This window comes from Hippoglossus stenolepis, chromosome 16 (assembly GCF_022539355.2).
Source record: "Hippoglossus stenolepis isolate QCI-W04-F060 chromosome 16, HSTE1.2, whole genome shotgun sequence".
Lineage (NCBI taxonomy): Eukaryota > Metazoa > Chordata > Actinopteri > Pleuronectiformes > Pleuronectidae > Hippoglossus > Hippoglossus stenolepis.
The window spans coordinates 6,838,049-6,857,559 of NC_061498.1; the positions used below are offsets into that span (position 1 = coordinate 6,838,049).

Below are 19,511 nucleotides of genomic sequence, written 5' to 3' on the forward strand. Positions count from 1 at the left end.
TCTCTCTCTCTCTCTCTCTCTCTCTCTCTCTCTTCCTCTCACAGATCCATTGTAATGCAGCACAGAGCACTCCACACATGGCCATGACAAAGGCTGCTTGTACTCTAGTAGACCTTGGGCTGGGCGCCTTTGTAGTGAAAGTCTGTGACCTCACTCATTCCTATTTATTGCACGGACACATAAACACACAAACACACGGCGTCCAGAGGAAAAGCACACAGAGGTGGATGCATTTAGAAAAAGACATCGGCTGAGATGTAATATTGTTCTATTTACAAATGGAAGCTCATGCCCCTTGAGCTGCCAACACACACACACACACACACACACACACACACACACACACACACACACACACACACACACACACACACACAGACAAATACACAAACACAAGCTCACTGTGTCCCAATCTAGCTTTTCACAATGCTAATGGCCTTGGTGCTATGAAAGCTCAGAGCAATATACACAATGCCGGCCCACTCGGCATGTGAGTGAGTAGGCTGTGAGTTGTGTGATGAATGGATCTGTGTGTGTGTGTGTGTGTGTGTGTGTGTGTGTGTGTGTGTGTGTGTGTGTGTGTGTGTGTGTGTGTGTGTGTGTGTGTGTGTGTGTGTGTGTGTGTGTGTGTGTGTGTGTGTATAAAGGAGCCAGGATTTGACACAGCCCTCCACACCGAGCTTCCAGAAAAGGCCATGTTTCAGTATGGTTTTGAAAGGACCTTGCAACCGGGGCTCAAAGCAGACAAACGGTGAACTACAGCTCAGTTCACATCATGTTTAGTTTTTTTATTCAGTGTGTTAAATATAACAAACTAGTAGGGACGTGGTGTCATTTGCAAACGGTGTCAGTTTGTTGATCTATTGGCCCTTTGGTCAATATTTAAATATCTCAACCGCTATTGGATGGATCTTTGTCATTCAGACCCTGTATTTTCATCTGTCAAAAACATTGACTATAATTCCTCCTCAGGATAATAAAAATGATGATAATAATAATAACAACAACAACAACAATAATAACATGCGATGCTCAAATTCCCCCTGGATATCAATTAAAATCGTACAAAACTAATGACATTCCCATCCATCTTGTGTTGAGAGCTAATTAAAATGTCATGTACTAATTAACAATATTTAGAGCATGCAACTTTCATTGTAAGTTGTATATCATTTTACATTTTCAGTTTTTTACGTGTCAAGCAGGGCTCAATTCACCAGAACCTTTCCAGTTCCTGTGGCAAATACCGACATGGTGCTTCAGTGCCATCATTAGTACGGAGCAGTCGACTGTTTTGACGTAACATCGCAATCATGCAGATCAGGGATTCCTCTTGGTTTATCTTTTGGTTTGGTGACACAATGGCTACCTGCACTTTCACTGCAAAGCGTTTTTTGAAAAAGCTTTGTTCTTTGTTCTTTGCCGGTGGAAAATGCCGGCTGGTTGTGGGTCGAGGGCAAAAGCTAAAAACAAAAGATGTGTTTTCAATCCATCCACTCTGGGGCGGACATGACCTTCACTCTAAGTACCAGAGTCCCACACTGTCAAAAAGACAACCACACCAGGTCTGTGTCTATCTCCCTTGGTCAAACACTGACATGCAAAGCAGCTGTGCTGGCAATTGTCAGTGTAGTAACCAGAGAGAGGAACAGAGCAGAACAGGACTTCAGCAATAATGCCCCAGTGGATCTGTCTGTGTGTGTGTGTGTGTGAGGGAGAGAGAGAAACAGAGGTAGAGCCTGCTGAGCCAGGCCTCTCATTATGTGGGATGTAATCTGAGCTTTCGGGGCCCGGACCGGCCCTCCGACTGCGCTGAATGGGGGCTGAGCACTGGCCCCCACTGTCTTTCCTGTGCTTTCACTCTGCTTAGCTCGGCAACTCTGATTATAAACCCGAGAGGGTGGGGTGGGCGTTCTGGGCAGGGGGGCGGGGTGGATCAGGGCTGGTGAAGTTTAGGGATGGTATAGGTTTGATGGTTAGCTCCAGTTTGTGGGTTGTCTGAGTCCGTCTTGCCCGAGCTGTGTAGTTAAGTGCCCAGAGTTTGCAATTTGCGGTTTTATCTGCACAAAAAGAGAATAAAAGTAAATTCCACTTTCCATCAAACTACACGTCTCTGTCATTTCCTGCCATTGGTTATAAATTAAGGATGAAATAAACAAAACCTCAGAAAATAAAATGAGATTCATAAACTGTTGGACTGGCACATGGGCCTTGTGAATCCAATGAAAACCAATTTGCTTTTACAAAGGGACAAAGTCAGTGTGTGTGTGTGTGTGTGTGTGTGTGTGTGTGTGTGTGTGTGTGTGTGTGTGTGTGTGTGTGTGTGTGTGTGTGTGTGTGTGTGTGTGTATCAAGGTGTGATGCTGCAGCCGGGTCTACCACAGCAGGACACATAGATAACCTTGGGTCACCTCACACTAAATGGCTGCACCTGCACAATGAAGATGATTAATGTTCACCTTTATTCTTTTTGCACACACACAAGCACACGTGTCAGGTCACATGCACTGTGTGCAACTGTCTACGTGTGTGGGCGCGTGTGTTGTTAGGGTGACAACCTTGTCCCTGGGAGCTAATGAGGCCTTGCGACCATGACTCCCATGGCGTGATCTGAACTTGATGCAAGGGTTTAGCTAAACACAGCAAGCACACCATTCATTTCCCTTGGTACGTACTCATCATAGGACTACGTATTATACATTTACTTTAACCATTATAACAACTATTTACACACAAATAGTCTGAGAAATAACTATAGTCAACTAAAAGCACATCACCTTCACTGCAAACATAAATAAAAAAGGATGCCAAATAAAACAGCCTCGATGAAGAAGGTTCAAAAAAACAAACCCTGTGAGTTGAACCTGTTTCTCAGTGGCACAAGTGGGTCTCTGTAATGCAGAATGAGTGCAGCTGCGGGTTGTTGTGTGATATGTCATGTATACGTGTGTCTTTGTGTGAACAGAGGGTGGTGGTTTACCCCAGGAGAGCTCCCTGCTACCTTTATCTGCTGCTGTGTTTACTCTCTACCCATTATAATTGGAGGAGTGACTCAGTACCGGTGCTCTCCGGGGAGCAAATTATTAATTTGTAGCCACTTCTGCCAGAAGACAGTTTCAGTAAAGACAAACAGACGCAGAGAGAAGAGAAAGGACTATTCGGGCGAGTGCCTGAGTTATATTAGATATTATACTTATATAAATTCTTTAACTTGTTTCAAAGTGTTTACTGGTCTAGAATAGGAGATTATATGGAGTCAATAGAAGAATTCATCTTCCGATCCTGTTCTCTTATAGTTCTGTATTCTACCTTTGCACTTCAGTGTGTGTGTGTGTGTGTGTGTGTGTGTGTGTGTGTGTGTGTGTGTGTGTGTGTGTGTGTGTGTGTGTGTGTGTGTGTGTGTGTATGAAGGGAGGAGGGTGGTAGTTGGCAACACCCACTGCCTGTGAGTCAGCTGAATCACTAACACTTGGCACAGCATGTCATTTGAGAGAGAGAGAGAGAGAGAGAGAGAGAGAGAGAGAGAAGCTCAAAACACATGGCGCAATACTGGGCGAGCGGGGGGGGAGCTGGAGAAATACGTGTTCCCAAAATCTGATGGGTGTAGCTGGTGAAAAGATTGATGCGGCAGCAGGTGCAGATGTTACCGAGTCTCTAACTACACTCCCACGAGAAACTAGGTTGTTTAGGGGAAATTAAGGATAAAGTGGACCTTTCTATATTTTTAGACTTGGACTCCACTAAGGTGGCTTCACATTGACTCACTATTCATAAAAAAAAGTCTTAATTTATCTCAAATGCTCAGTTATGCTGCTCCTGAGTCGAAACTCTGAATGGAACAGGCAATAATATTCTAACTGACTTAAGCATCATCCTTTTTCCAGTGTAGAGGTGTAAGCCACTGAAAAATGACATTGTGTTAGATTTAGTCTTTCAGTCCCAGTTTTCTATGTTCGTTCATGTCTATAATTGAATGTGGAAAATGTGCTAAAATGCAGACTGAAGTGGAAACTGTCAGGGTCACGGACGGTATTAAAAGATGGACGACGCGTCTCCACTTTTATCCCACTATTCAGAAATGAAGCCAAAATATCCCGGATACAAACTCAGCCATCTAACACCGAAGGCGCCATTTGGAACCAGAGTCTGCACAGAAGCAGTTCAGGATTGAGCCGCTGTTTGAGTCCAACAGATACACGTCAGACCAAAGGCGAGTCAGTTTCAGCTATCAATGAAGACCCCCCCCCATTTATAGCATCAAATGAGTAACTAAAATCAAATTTCCCCCCAAAAATAGAACTACTATAACAAGAACTACTTAAAGTGACAACTAAATTGAAAATTATTTTGACTTTTTAGTTTGGCCCATGTCCCATCCACTAACATAGATGAGATGGGGTTAATGACATGTACTGCAGCCAACCACCATGGGGCGATCAAGACGCTTTGGCTTCACTTTTGATTTATATACTCTTTATATACAGATGGACAAAAGCTAACATTGTCGGTTAAATGTTATTCTGCTGTCGCCAAACAACTGTAGGCGACAGTAAACCTGCACCACTGGTTATTTGTGTGCTGGAGTACATTAACATAGCTGTCGTAAAATATAAAACTCCAAACCTCCTGCAGCTTGGGAGAAAACTGTAGTAGTAGTAGTAGTTGTAATAGTAGTTTGGGTTAATATATGAATGAAATTACATACTTGGCACATGTCTCGCACATGTCATAATGTGATGATAAAGAAAATCTTGGAGAGGGGAGTTTACTGTAGCAGCCGCATCTATGGTGGACATACGGGAAAGTGACAGTGAGATCGTGCATGAGAGCAGACTCCCAGCAGAGAAAGGAAAACATGCAAACACGTGTCGACTTTCACATGCACATGCAGGGATCATGTGTGTTTTCACATCCTCCCGGTGTGCGAGTGTCTGTGTGAGCGTGTTTGCATAAGGCTGATTGTGTCCAACAGCCCACATTCAACCTCTGAGGAGACGCTGTCTGCTCACATTTATTCTCTTGGATTTCTCTCAGGCCTCAAACCAGAACTGATCCAAACCACAGAGGAGAGAAGGAGAGAAGGAAAGTGAGAGTGGACACACACGGCAAGAGAGAATATGTGTGTGAAAAAGAGAGGGACAGGCCTGAAGGACAAGAGAAACGTGGTGTACGAGGGAAAATGTTTATATGTCTGTGTGTCTGTGGGTGGTTGTGTGATTGTACATTCCTGTGTGTCCACCTTTGGCCACCATGTCTTAGAAAATAACAGTCCTGTCGCCTTTTACACCTCCACCCAGTGTTTCACCCTCTCCAACAATACGATTGCTGTTGATTTGCGTGTTTCTATCTTTAGTCTCTGCTGATCAGTGGATGTGAAAGGAGACCGGAGCTGCGGGAGTGAGAAGGTGGGCGTGGCGGGGCTCCAGTGTGTCTTTGGGGATTTTGTGGACGGTCTCAGATGAGCTTGACCTGCTTTTTTTTTGGGAGAAGGTTGTGCAATGCCTTGTAAAATCTGCTCCTGACAGAGAGGTTGTTTTCTGGAAGACCAGGAGTAGAACCATCTCGCTGTGGAAAGAGGGGGTCGGGTGAAATCTCATGATACACAGACTGAAGGCAGGTGTGTCCTTGCTTTTTTGGGGATTCCTGAAACACTTCAAAAGTCCTGTGGGCATGAAAGTTGTTTTCATGCCAGAAGCAAACAAACTGAACAAATGGAAATCTGTATTTAGGCTTCAGGGTCATAAAACCATAAAATGATCTGACATTACATACAATATCATAAGCTCACAGACCAAATGTACAGTATACGTTTGGAAAACAAAAAAGTAAGTGGCACGCAGGTACTTGACTAACTTTTCTCTCTTCCCTCAGTGAAATGTCTCTGACAGGAGCTTGTCCCCTCAAATTAGGAACAGCACTGTTGACTCATGTCCTTATTCTTAGCACACTGCATCAGATGTCCTCTTAGTACAGCTTGGCTGGTGCACTATCTATTTCAGTCGTCCCGTATGGACAAACACAGTGTTAGTGGGAAGGAGGAGGGGTGAGGGGTAAAGGGAGAGGAAAAAGAGTGCAAGAGAGGAAGGGCTGAACGCCAGCGAGAAGCCACATCGGGAAACCAAAGTTGTGGCTTTTCAAATGGTTTCACACTTTACGACCAAACTCCTACAGGGGTGGATAAAGATGAGAGGGATGAATGCAGTTTAACTGGACTGGGAGTAAAGAGTAAAAAAAAGAAAAGGATTAAAATAGTTATAGAGTATAAACAAAAGAATCACAACTTAGACAAACTCAGCTATTCACAATCGGCTGTACACAGATTAAAGGACAAGTTCTCTGGGAGAGAGCGAAATGAGAAGATTGATATAAAATACATGGCAGAAGCAAACAGCCACTTGGCTAAACGTAGCTTAGCATAAAGACTGTGAATGGTGGGAAACAGGTAGTCTGGCCCTATACACAGGTAGGTAACCAAATCTGCCAACCAGAACCTCTAAAGCCCCAAAACCAAATGTAAAACCAATTTATTGTGGTTCATGGGAAGTTACACAACTGGTTAAACATTTTTAAACGTCCCCAATTTTTCCAATTATTATTTCCAAATGGAAAGAAACATTCAACAGGTTTTATTGTCTTTATAGGTAAAATCGGCCCTGTTAGTGTAAAGCTAATGCTAATATTTCCCATGTTTTCAATTTATATAGGTCAATTTCACATATCAGCCATGGAAGTTCCTGTATTTTACTCGCTGCAGTGATGGAAAAGGCATTGCAGCCCAAAACTGCAAAAAAAGGACCAACCTGTCTGTCGGCCCGAAGCCAAAGAAGTACAACCACAGGAGATTAAGAGTCGAGTACCTTTGCCACTTGGCCACAGTCACATCTATAATCAAGATTGATATTCTCGGGTCCAACTCTCAGACTCCATATTGACTTAAATCAATGGGTGAGGGCTTGAGTCCCTGAAACTTCATTACAACAAATAGATCTGCATTTTATCAGGAAGCCTCACATAAGCCCCTTTCACGCTGGAAAAAAAACCCCACTAACACACACTAAAATGTGGCTTTTGACTTCAGTGGGAAAGGGTACAATTACTTTTCATTCCCAGGTCAAATCACAGTGCTGCAGTACAGTAGACGGGTATTTATCACACCCGAGCTAAATTCACATTGTTTTTTTAACAGTGTGAGAACAAGGTGCAATGGAAATGTTGTTCTTCTACGCAACATTGGGAGCTAGATAGAATGAAAAGAAGTAATGGGGCTAACCATCATCTGATATAATGGTGAACAACTCAATTTTGCTCCACCCACTGGTTCTCCACCCTCTATTTGACTCTATTGTGAATCTCTATCATACCGCCGCCACAATGAGGGTCAAGTTAAATGATTCAGCTCACAGCGATGTAGCCATTTTCCCCAAGATCACTGATCATCTATGATTACTGTAAATTCCCAACGACAAAGCAATAATATCACCGTACAGAAAAGGACGTATGTGGGCAGTGCCGGTTACATCGGACGCATCTCTTTCCGTACGTAAAGGCAGCTTTAGGTTTCACTAATGATCACCATGGTCAGAAAAAACTCTTCTCAGATGCTAAAAGTCTTATCAATGTGAATCACCTGCACGGCATTAAACCCTTTAACTGTAACAGCAGATGTGAACTCTTCATGTCAACAATCTTCTCTAATTAGTATATTTCATAGAAGCAGTGTTTACGCTGACTGTATTCCAAGCTTATCTCTTTCTGCACATGCTTTCAGAACTAAATTAAATAAAGACGCTCTTCTGGGAAGACTCACCATTCTCGTAATTTACGAGCGCTCTCTGCCTTCGTCAGAGCGGTGCATGTTTCTCGGGAGAGCCATCTCGAACGGGCGATATTATCATTATTGGGGACATAAACAGAAGGCTCAGCCTCTGCTCAGAAGCAGAAGTTTCCTCTGATAAAACCCTTGGTTGAGTACAATAGAGCAGAGGACCGATAGTGGACATTCACACAGGTCCTTTTGCAAGTTTGCTCGTGATGACGCGTATTTGAAATGTGAGCAGGGCTGCCATTTTCGTTTCTTATTGTGATATGAAAATTTGATGTGATGTTATTTGTTAAATTTACTATAAATTCTTGTCTGATGTTTCTCTCTCTCTCTCTCGCGATTTCTCTCTCTCTCACACACACACACACACACACACACACACACACACACACACACACACACACACACACACACACACACACACACACACACACACACACACACACACACACACACACACACACACACACAAACAAATAGTATATAATCAGTGTCTGCAGTTTCCTGTGGAGGGGAAGGCAGGAGTCTAAATGATGATCTTTATGTTGTGGTTTCAGTGTAGGTCTGCATATGTTTCTATTTTGTGAGTGTGTGTGTGTGTGTGTGACAGAATGTACCCAACCATTACCATGTCTGTTGTGTGTGCCTGTCAAGCCACCATGACTACGACTGGCGCGTCAATTGCAGAGTGGGAGCTTATGGCTTTGGGACAACATTATATTTTCATCTCTGGCTTGACAACAGCATTTACATCCACAGTGTGAAGAAGAGAGGGCAGAGAGAAGCTGTTCGGTTTTATGCGACTCTTCTGTGAATCACCCCGTCCATCGAAGGTCATCAATCCTGACCTCACTGCTGCTGTTTAAAATGCTATTACCCTCATCATAATGACTACTGCTTATAGTCATAGTCATCCAGACAATCACTATGATCACTGTTGTCATCTGTTACATCACCATTATCACCATCATCGTCACCATTAGTATCACTGCATCTACAACACCAGTTGTTCTGCACATCTGCTCCACATATTTCCAACCCAGTGCTCCTCCTTTCCATCTCCTCTTCCCTTTCTCTTATAAGCTACCTGTAGCACAGACCCCTGCAGGGTTTTGCTGATAATAATTTCTCCTGAGACAGCCCGAGCTATTGCCTTCAATAACGACTGCCATCCTGCTGGGAACTTAGCTGGATCATTGCTGTCTTCTATCACATGGGGTTACAGCGCTGCGCTGCCAACTGTCAGCCCACACATGACTGTTTGCCTGGTGATGACACATACACTGCACACCACTGATTCAACACTGTGTGTGTGTCTGTTTGGCTGAAGTCGCTGGGGACGATGCACCGGGCTGTCATGGAGGTCATGGGTGTGGTTTGTACATTCAGAAGTGAGGATTTGTATTTGAATGGACGGCATTGATTTATTCATCTATTTAGAAGTAAAGTTAGTATTTTTTGTTGACTGAAACTTGAAGTCCCCCTCCAGTGAAAACGTTTGGTGTGTATATGGACACTGACGGAGCCTCCTGTCTGTACTTCATGAAGGTTTGCTTATTTTGCTTCTCATAGCTAGATGAGGGGATTGATACCTTTCAAGTTGAGGTGTGTCACATAAACACATGTAAGTACTGACCTATACTGGCTGTTCTCCCTGTTTGCTGTCTTTCTGCTAAGCCAAGCTAACGAGCCGCTGTCTCCAGACACATATTTGCCGTAGAGCAATATTCATCTTCTCAGCAAAGACAGCAAAAAAAAGCTAATTTCCCTAAAATTCAAGAACATAAAGCTCATGTCACCATGGCTATAAAACAGAGATGACAGGGTTAATAGTCTTTTAGTTTTTTTACGAGATCCTAAAATGATGAAAAATAATTTCCGATTGAATGATAATGATACTACATCTGCAGTAACAGTCAATCACAGAATGAATGCTTTGCCTCCTAATTGGTTATTTCAGAGTTCTGTGAAAGAATATGATTTTAGTTTTTTTATTGACAAAGCTTATAAGCCAAAATGTCATCCTCGAGAATATTGGTCAAATTCTGTTTATCAGTGTAGTGCATATTTTCTTTATCGCCTTCTGTCTATATTTGGTCTGTGATGAAAGTCATTTTTTCTGGCAAAGCTGTAATTTCTCACTCGCATTTTTTTCTCTCTTTCTGTCGTCTCAAAGCTCTGCCTATCACTCTTCACTATTTCAGTCCCTCTTCCTCCATCCTCCCCTCTCCCTCTCGTTTCTTCATCCATCCACGTCTCTGGTAACCTCTCCATCATGTCGCCAGTCTATTCTCTCTTTTCTGCCTCTAACTTTCCATCTCTCTTTCCCTCCATCTGCTCTCCTCACTGCTGCTGACGTCTGCAGTAGCCATGGAGCGCGGCCAAGAACGGCCTTAAATCAAACCGATTGCTAATGAAATGCACGCACGCACACATGCACGCACACATGCACACACACACACACACACACAGGCCAAGATATGTGCCAGGCGTACACTGGAGTGTGTGTGCACCCTGATGCATGCACATGCAAATACCACACATACCAGTAATCTTCACAAGCACACATCTACACGCACAGAAATTCAATGAAATATAAGAAAGAGAGAAAGAAAGAAAGGAAGGAGTCACACTGCATGTCTGACAATTCAGTGCTACATATTTGATGAAGGCTCCTGGTGAGCCGCAGCAATATTTTCCTAGCTGAGCTCACACAGAGAAATTTATTCTATTTTAACTCCCCCCTTCTGTAGCAATGTCAAGACAACTGCTATATCACAGGTAAACATATCTCTCTTTGGAGCACCGAGGATATTACACTTTGTCGTAATCTCCCTTGAGAAAGCTCTTTGCTGTGGGAACATCAGATTACACAGAATAACTTTATTACAAAAAGCAAATGCATCCCAATGTGTATTAAATCTAGATTTCTGTCTCCAAATATAGACATCAAGTCATAACAACACTGTTTACTAAAATAGTCTCATACTGGAGGGATTCAGCTCACCTGCTGCTCTTTCATAGAATCTGGAAACTGTCCACTTGGTTGGCTCAGGCTTCAATACTGTACACAGAAAATTACCGTCTGTTCCATATTATATTTTTTTTACCCTCGCATTCTACTCCACTGGCTGCAAAAATCTGTTACCTGACCCACATTTTATATTAAAAAAAATCTAGAATTTTCGAGACACTAGTGCAGTGCCTGTTTCAAACCTGCCTGTTTGGATTGGGCGGTTTTCTCGGCCTGAGGTGAAGCTGGTTAGAATTTTACTTTCTGAAACCGTGAAAGTAAAGTCCAGCTGCAGAACCGTGAAGCCTCGCCCCCCGCTGCAGCACAAAAAGCTGTTCACACCTGTGTGTTCAAAGTTCGGGGAAGCTGGACTCAGTGCGGAGAAGCCTGAACTGGAGAGTAAGGTTGTTATTGCCGAGATGTGCTGGCCAGAGACAGAGTTGGCAAATTTACAGGTGAATTTTCAGTAGCAGAGTGCTGCTGTCCCTGTAGGTCAGGGACGCAGAAGAAGACTTCGCTCCGCAGACTTCTTTTTTAGGCACACTGCCCCACCCCCACCGACTGCAAGTGACTATTCGCCTGTTTATTCCAATGGATGAGCGGTTCTTGAGATATGCGTTCCCCTTTCCAGACAGATTTCTGGAATTAGAAGATATTCATCGCAATGATTTATCCAGATTTAACGACCACAACTGTGCAGTCACTCTCTACCTTTATGCTTTTATACCTTCTGTTTTAATTTTGTTCTTTTATCGTTGCACACGTTAAAGGAACCACTTTAAGAGTCTGTTGAATCGGGACCTACAGATCACATCTCAGTGACGTGACCTGACTGAACCCCTCTGCAGCTTCACCACTTCCATTTCCTCCTGCTCGTTTCGCTGCTGCTGCTGCCGGCTGCCAGAAAAGTCACAAAACTGCCAGTGATCCTTGGCGACGGCTGACAGCACAGCAGGCACTCTATCACACGATGGGATTGGCGTTTTATAGGCCTACCGTGGACTGCCATCAGCCCGAGGAAGGGAGACACACGACCAAGGGACCAAGTATAAATCAGCACTGAAATGTGGCCACTGTTAAACTCCGCTGCGCCACGTAAAGGAGGAGTACGCCTGTGGGGCTCTGCCAAGCAAACATTCCCCGATCATGTGGAGGAGTGTGTTTGGGTTTTACTGCTGAGCTGCTGAGGCCGCTAACATTTCACCACCTCACCGTGCCATGCAACAGCGCTCCTGACTTAAAACTAATTTGAACCATACCCTGGATTTAGTGCAAATCATCAGATAAGTGCACTTGTTTTCCTTTACTTCTTTCCCCTCCCCTAATCATTTAATCCTCCATGAGATAAAAACAATCTTTCTTCCCTCCTTCCTTCCAGGCAAACTTACCGTTCAGCCATTGAGCAAAAAAGAGACAGAGACACCGTATGACCTCCGATTAATCCTGAAGTTCTCCGGTTGTAGCTCTCTGTAACACCGTCATACATCAGCACAGACACAGCTAGTTCTCACTTTTGGACATATACTGAAAATATCCTATAAAGGGTTGGAGAGCAGACATGTTGAGGGTCATTACTTGCAATGATGAATATAGTTAATGTCATTTGGGGTAGACAGAGTTATATTCTCCACCTGTGTGCAAGTGTTAACGTGCCTAAATAGTTGGCAACAGAAGACTGACAATTGGCCTGAAGGGGCAAACTGTTTGCTTGCACCTATATAAACAGTAATTACCTGACATCACTGACAAAAGATTGACGTTGACCTACTGAAGAAGATTTGATTTGATTGGACATGAAATGATTCGGAGGAAAGGGAATTCAGACGGAGGGATGATGACGTTTCTCTATTCTATGATAGTTTTCTTCTCTCTCATTGATCACCATTTTATATTGAACTATATGATAATTGTGTCATGTAGTTTAGTGTGTGATGGGTTCATGTTGGGTGCAGTCCCTGTGTGCTCCACTATATGATACAGATGGAGACAGAGAATGGGACTGTAGATATCAAGCGACAGAATTTTTCTTTTTTTGTCTAACCTTGCTTCAGCTCTGACGTTCTCATGCAACACCACCCACTGAGGCCCCATCAGCACCTCCCACACACGCACTTGTACGCGCACAGCCGGCCTACACACAGGGAGTAGCCTTGAGCATCTTTATTCTGTGTGGGAGAGGCTTGACATCACTGGGTCCACCTGTGTGTACAAAACAAACACTGCAGCATAAACACAGTTCAGTCTCAATCAGAGATGTTAATCTACCCAACAAGCTTTTCAACCTGTAGGACCACCTGGGACGTTTAACTCCACCCCGACATACTGGGTGCATCACTGGTGGGTGTCCCTTACCCTCATTGCCACGGAAACAATAATAAACATCCGACTAGGTTTGGGGAAGATTGCAGTTTTGGCGTTAGACTAAAGCTGTGGGGTCATCTTCTTCAGAGGCTGCATTTGAAGAGTGATTGCGTCACAGTCTGTCTCATTTCAAAGGCTCCGACAAAATGCGACCTGCAAATGCGTCCGTTCATCCCCTAGCAACGAAGGCTTCAACTCATCCCAGAGTGTGCTTCAGTGGCAAGCTGTGTTTCGAATTGATAATGGCGCTGGCAATCTACAAGACCAAGATATCAGATGCTTACAATTTCAAATGTAAGTATCAGGCTTAAACTCATTTTCTCATTGTGTCCAACCGCAGTTCTGCTGGGAGGTGTCAGCGGTAAGGGTGGGACAATGAAGAGCGTCTCATTTCGGTTTGGCCTTTGCAGTCCACGTAGCCCCCAAAGGCAGCGTCCTTCGTAGAGCGCGAAGATCCACGTCCTCAGAAGGAAGTGGCCCCTGAATTGGGACACAGCTTTTGTCACCTGACTTCCTCCTTTGCGCCCCTCATAATCACCATGAAGTTGCTGGAAGTAAAGTATGGGTTGTAATAAGCTGCTTGTACCAGCCACCTATGGGGGTAATTGAGTCCTAATCTCCTGTGTGTGCAAACAATGTCCAGACTTACAACCATATAGACCAAACTTCTCATATTAACACTCGATGTCAACTTTCCAATCAATGTCAACGGGAATTAGACAGAAGAATACACACAAAAGAACACAATCACGTACTATACAACCAATACTTCTACACATTATGTGCGATTAAATAACATAGTATATTGTGCCTATATTTACAGTATATTATATTAGCAGCATCTTGACAAATATAGTAGTAAATACACTGGATGAATAATCTGTTTTATACTATCTGGAAATTAATTCTTATTTTCTATGTAATCCACAATTCATTCCATGCCAGGGGTGAGTGTAAAAATCATTGATTAAATTGATATAAAACAGCGCAGGTATAAAGGACAACAATACTTGTCTTCATACAAGGCAGTGTGTGTTGTAATGTCTGAAGTTTAACAGGCTTTCTATGGGAAACTCAGGCAATAATCTGGTATTTAGCGACATATGATAAAGTGCACAAAGCCGCACTGGCCCAAAAGGACAACCTGTAATACTGAAACATATGACCACAAACAGACCACTCATTCACACAGAGTACACAGTATTAGGCTGTAGATGTATTATGCATCCGAATCAACTATTGCTCTGTAATGTAATGTGTCACTGAGCCTTTTTTTTGGTCACAGTGCTGCCATTTCTTTGAGAGTATTATGTTGATCGGATCATAATGATTGGTGGAAGTGGGGATGTGTGTGTGTGTGTGTGTGTGTGTGTGTGTGTGTGCGCGTTGTGTGTGTGAGATAGAGAGCCGGCAGCACAATGCCATCGACTGAGTGTAACACAGTACATGTATCTGACGGTTGCTTTTTTTGTTTCCCCAAATTGATCCATGCAGCAGCAACAAAGACGTTATCATGATAATTCAAGCTACGTGTGTGTTTATGTAACATGTGATTGATAATGCACTAATGCACTAGTTCTCATATCACTGCCGAGAGCACATGAATTACCAGAAACCAGATTGATTCAGACATTTTTTGGGATGCGGCCTCTGCCCATAATTGATATAACAGCAGGTCAACAGCCTCCTATGACTCATTCTCTCTATTTATTTGTGTTATATGATATTTTTGCATGTGGCAAATGATGGTTTAAGGTAGTTTCATAAGCGAGCACGTCTCACACAATTCAATCAATTTAATGTCTTTAGGGGACTGATTCAAGGACTGTGAAGAAAGGCAGAAACTAAAAATATGTTTGAGGTAATTGAAGAGGCTGTCTTCTAGTATATTTTTAAAAATATGTTTACACACTAAAAGCTGCTGGGTTATTTGTAACCCAGGTATTTTTATAGTGCACCATGTAACTTGACCTGTCCTGACTTATGTAACTTGTCCTCATCGGTGTGCGTCCACATGCATTTGATTACTGGAAAGAGATGATGTTTCATCTTGAAAAGTGATCCCAGAACATAAGAGATGATATCATTGTGACTGATCCTCAATACAATAAGTGTATAAACTATATAACAGGATTGCAAATGACCCCTAAAAGCATTTAAAGTTATAAATAATCTTCACACAGTCAACTTTTCCTCTTGAAAGTCACTTCATGAATGACTTTCTCAGTATTGTTCTACCTAAAACCTCTAAATACATTATTAATGATGGAGAGGAAAAAATAAGAGATTGTTATACAGAGGAATCTCTATCATATCCACCAAGTCTGGCTACATCAAGGCTCTGCACGCAGGGCTCCTGGCTGACAGGTGTGTGCTACATTCCCCAGATCACTGCACAAACTGGGCCATACCACTGTGAGGACACTGGGGGAGGCTGAGGTACAGTCAAATGTGTGAAAAGCAGATGCATATTTCCACCTGACTCGCAGACCTAAGTCTGTTCATTCCATCATCACTGTGTCTGACGCAAAGGAAGACAACTGAGGGACAACAGTGTCTCAGTTTTCAAAGAAAGAGAAAGGACGGCAGATTCTTTTTTCCAGTGGAGGGCGGCCAAAACATCTGCTTGACAGTGGTGGTGAACTTTGAGAACAGCTGCAGGCACTGAAGAGCACATTTTTTGGAGTCCAATGGAAACAAAACTATCAGGCATATTGTGTTTGGACTTATTCCATTTCACTCAAACATTCAAACATATTTAGCACATTTACCTTCTTAGGATATATGATGTCAGCCGCTTCAGATAGCTGTGATAACCACTGATCTCACTGCATTGCACTTTAAGGTTAATGTGTTTGAGCGCACGTCAGAGCTGTGGGAAGCAAACGCTCTCAGGGAAAACTGAAATGTAAATTAACCAGACACGGAGGTTAAGCTGCTTATTGAAGACGTTTTGAAATTTACCAATGCAAATAACGTGTCGTGTAAATGCATGTAAATAAGAGCAGTTTCATTTGCATAGAGGCGCACACCCAACCCAACAGGCTATGACAACTTAGCAACCCAGTCCTCAAGTGAAATTAACCTAAATTGATAAAAGCAGGATTAAATAAGTGTCTTTGTTGGGTCAACGAAACAAAGCCCAGATTCCCGCAACTGGCTTAAAATATTTTTAATTGGGCTCCCAGCTTACTGTTTATCTGACTGAAAGAATTTGTTGTGGGGAAACAGGAGAATTTCTGTTTTGTCATCATTAAGTTTGCAGAGGTTTTGAAAGCTCAGTTTAAATCAGAAAAGCATTTTGTAAATTGAGTTAGTGTGCTACATTTCGTTGAAGACAGTTAAAGAACACATTACTGCTGAAACTTTACATTATGTTTACTGACGATCTGAGCTGGAGGCAGCATGTCAATGAAAAACAGGAACAGACCGAGGATTGACCCTTGAGGGACTCCACGACCAAAAGGGGGAACTGAAGATTGGGAGTTTCTATAGCAACAATTGAGAAAGTTCTATTTGACAGATGCAGTAGTTACAGACTAAGAGCAGACACTTTTAGATCAACCCAGGTTTAGAGATGCTGGAACAGGAGAGAGTGGTCAACTGCATCAGAGTCTGTCAGAATGAGATCAGAGCTGTTATCTGCAGGAAGGAGTCGGTCATTTGTTAAGCAAGGCTGTCTCAGTATCATGTAAAGCTCTGAAGCCAGACAGGAGTTATCAAAAAGGATTTTTGGCACTCGGATGAGAAGCAATAACTTTCTCTAACACCGTGGATAAGTAAGACATTCTCGAAAGAAGTCGGTAATTGCTTCGAGTGAGTGGCTGCAGATCAGGTCTGTGGTGAAGATGCCTCACAGACTTGTTTTACCTTATATTTAAAGCAGTAATGTCAGAGGGAGTGAAAGTGGGGGAGTGTGTGTTCAGGCCTCTGCACGTGAGTGCCCTATGCAGCCTTATTAGTGGGATGGTTGGAATTCCAGAGTCCTGAGTCAGTCAGCGCTGTTCCAGCTGTGGAGACATTTCCTGGCGATGTCAGAACAGGTTCTCTCAGACCGGAGAGGCCCGCTAACCTCAGCTCTCAGCTGCTGTCAAGCGAAAACACTCCTCTTGAGAAGATGCTAAATTCTCGAGTTATTACTTGCAATCACATGCACCATTTCCCCCAGTTTCTTACTTTGCTTCTCTTTTGCAGCACAACACTGACATAGAAATGTGTTAACTTCCCTGCAGCCAGTAAATGATACAGAAATGTATTTTTCGCTGCATGTTTTCACTTCCTGTCCCGTTGATCCTCATGAGCCCGAGCTGTATTTGCCAACAATCCCAACTCCTCGTATTTTAAACAGACGGGGGCTTTACTTTTAGAGCTGGAGAATTCATGAACGCTGTGGACAAAATATTTTATTCCTGCACACACAAAGTATGGGAACAAAGTGTGCGACTCATGACTTGAAGGTACAAGTCGGATGCTGCGTGGCCATTCATCACCAGGGTTTTTTCTTTAATATGTGTAAATGTTATTCATGAAAGTGTTCTGAGGTATAAGTCAGGTAAATCCAGCCTGAATCTAAGTAGACAGAAAATGTGTTTAGAAAGCAATAGCTATTTATTTTTCTTGGTAACAGAGACATGTAGGCTAAAGATAATATGGATTAACTAGTTACTTTAATTTTAATATGTGCTCCAAGGAGTACTATGGCCTCTCTACTGCTTTTTAGATAGCATTGTTTTATTCTTCTAAATTTAGAGCGTGCATCATTTTCTGTTTGTGTGCACGGATAAATGTGTTTGCAGTAATTTGTGTGTGCATGGTTTTCCTCTCTGGTCTTTCCTAGCATGCCCCCGCACCTCTCCTCACTCTTCTTCTAACAAATCAGCCTCTTCTTGGCATGAATACTCTCAGAGACACCAGAAGATTCCCTTGTTGCTATAGTGCCCTTCCTCACTTTCTTTATCACTTGAACACACAACTAGGAAAGTGATGAATAGCAGGTGTCCACCCCCACCACCTCCAAACCTTCCCCAATTTACTCCCCACCATCACTACCAATGCCACAGATCTGCAGATTGCACAGCACAGATTAATCTCCACTCGACAAGATGAGTCTGATTCATGTCGCTTGGACACTATTGAAAGAAGCCCAAGTCCTCACAACTACAGAGGAAAGTGTGTGTGTGTGTGTGTGTGTGTATCATCAGAGAATCATGCATGGTTTAAATGTAACAAATATGTCCCTTACCCCGAGACAAATGAAGAGTAATTTTGGGATGCTGTTTGTTCCTAAAGATAAACCACTGCTGCTAATTTCATTCTTATCTCTAAATGCAGCACATTTAGAAATGTGACTTGTGGTAATAGAACTTTGACCTTGACTATCTTTTCAAATCATGCAGCAGCGAAGAGACGTGATCAGAACTAAATCCCCGACAAAACAAAAGCATATCAGACGTGAGATAAATCGTTATTCCCCCTGATAAGGCAGAACACGTGGACCTAGAAAGCCGACCAAGATAACCAATAACAGCGCAGCCATTGTTGATCACTCCCTGGCAAGGATTAAACTTTGAATATTTTCTGTGTGGCAGGCAAAGGTTAGAGAGTGGTGTGATAGACTGCCCTGGAAACTGAAGCGCCCGAGAGGCGTGGGGAGGGAGGGGAGGCCCGGGACCCATGTGTTTGCTTTTGGGTTCCCTCTGCAGATAAGAGCAGCTGCCGTTTAAAGGGCTGGGCGCGCGAGTGTCTGCTGAGGATATCAGTGTAAAAAGCAAACCGGACAACTCCCACAATTCATCGGAAATTCGGAATGTAGTTCACAGTGTGTGTGGAAGTGTGTACACAAGAAGGGAGGAGTTGTAACAAGGATCCCCAGGCATGCAATGTATCAAATCCTGATCCACAATACTATGTCTACCTACCAATTCCACAAATGTCTGTGGATCGCATTTCTCGCAAACCGTTTATTTACACTTTCAAGTCTATTATAAGTGCAGTGCAGCGTTTTGACACATGTTCAATATTAATAAAAAGCCGACCAGCGCTTTATAGAGGTCAGTATGCGTGTGTGTGTGTGTGTGTGTGTGTGTGTGTGTGTGTGTGTGTGTGTGTGTGTGTGTGTGTGTGTGTGTGTGTGTGTGTGTCTTCGGACAGAGTTGAACTTGTTGTCTTCTATGTCCTCTGATCAACGACAGCAGTGGTCGACAACTGGTCAAACTTTGGGTCAAGATCATCACCAGATTATTTAGATAATTTTATCAATTTGATTTCACCATATTGAACTGAGAGAACAGGCGCTGATCCCCGTCATGGCAACAA

General features: G+C 43.1%; 1 long non-coding RNA gene across 3 annotated transcripts in view; it reads right to left on the reverse strand.

Moving 5' to 3' along the window:
• The window catches only part of LOC118123624, a 28,465-nt gene that overhangs the window by 8,188 nt on the left and 766 nt on the right, over positions 1 to 19,511 (reverse strand). The window contains exons 1-2 of one of the 3 annotated variants that reach the window (XR_004698607.2): positions 10,830 to 11,868; positions 10,369 to 10,391 (exon numbers count right to left, since the gene is read on the reverse strand). The exons of 1 other annotated variant lie outside the window; for it this stretch is intronic. This is a non-coding gene — a long non-coding RNA (uncharacterized LOC118123624). Of the gene's footprint in view, positions 1 to 10,368; positions 10,392 to 10,829; positions 11,869 to 19,511 lie in introns of those variants that run through there. One more of the 3 variants, XR_004698606.2, reaches the window with a different exon arrangement.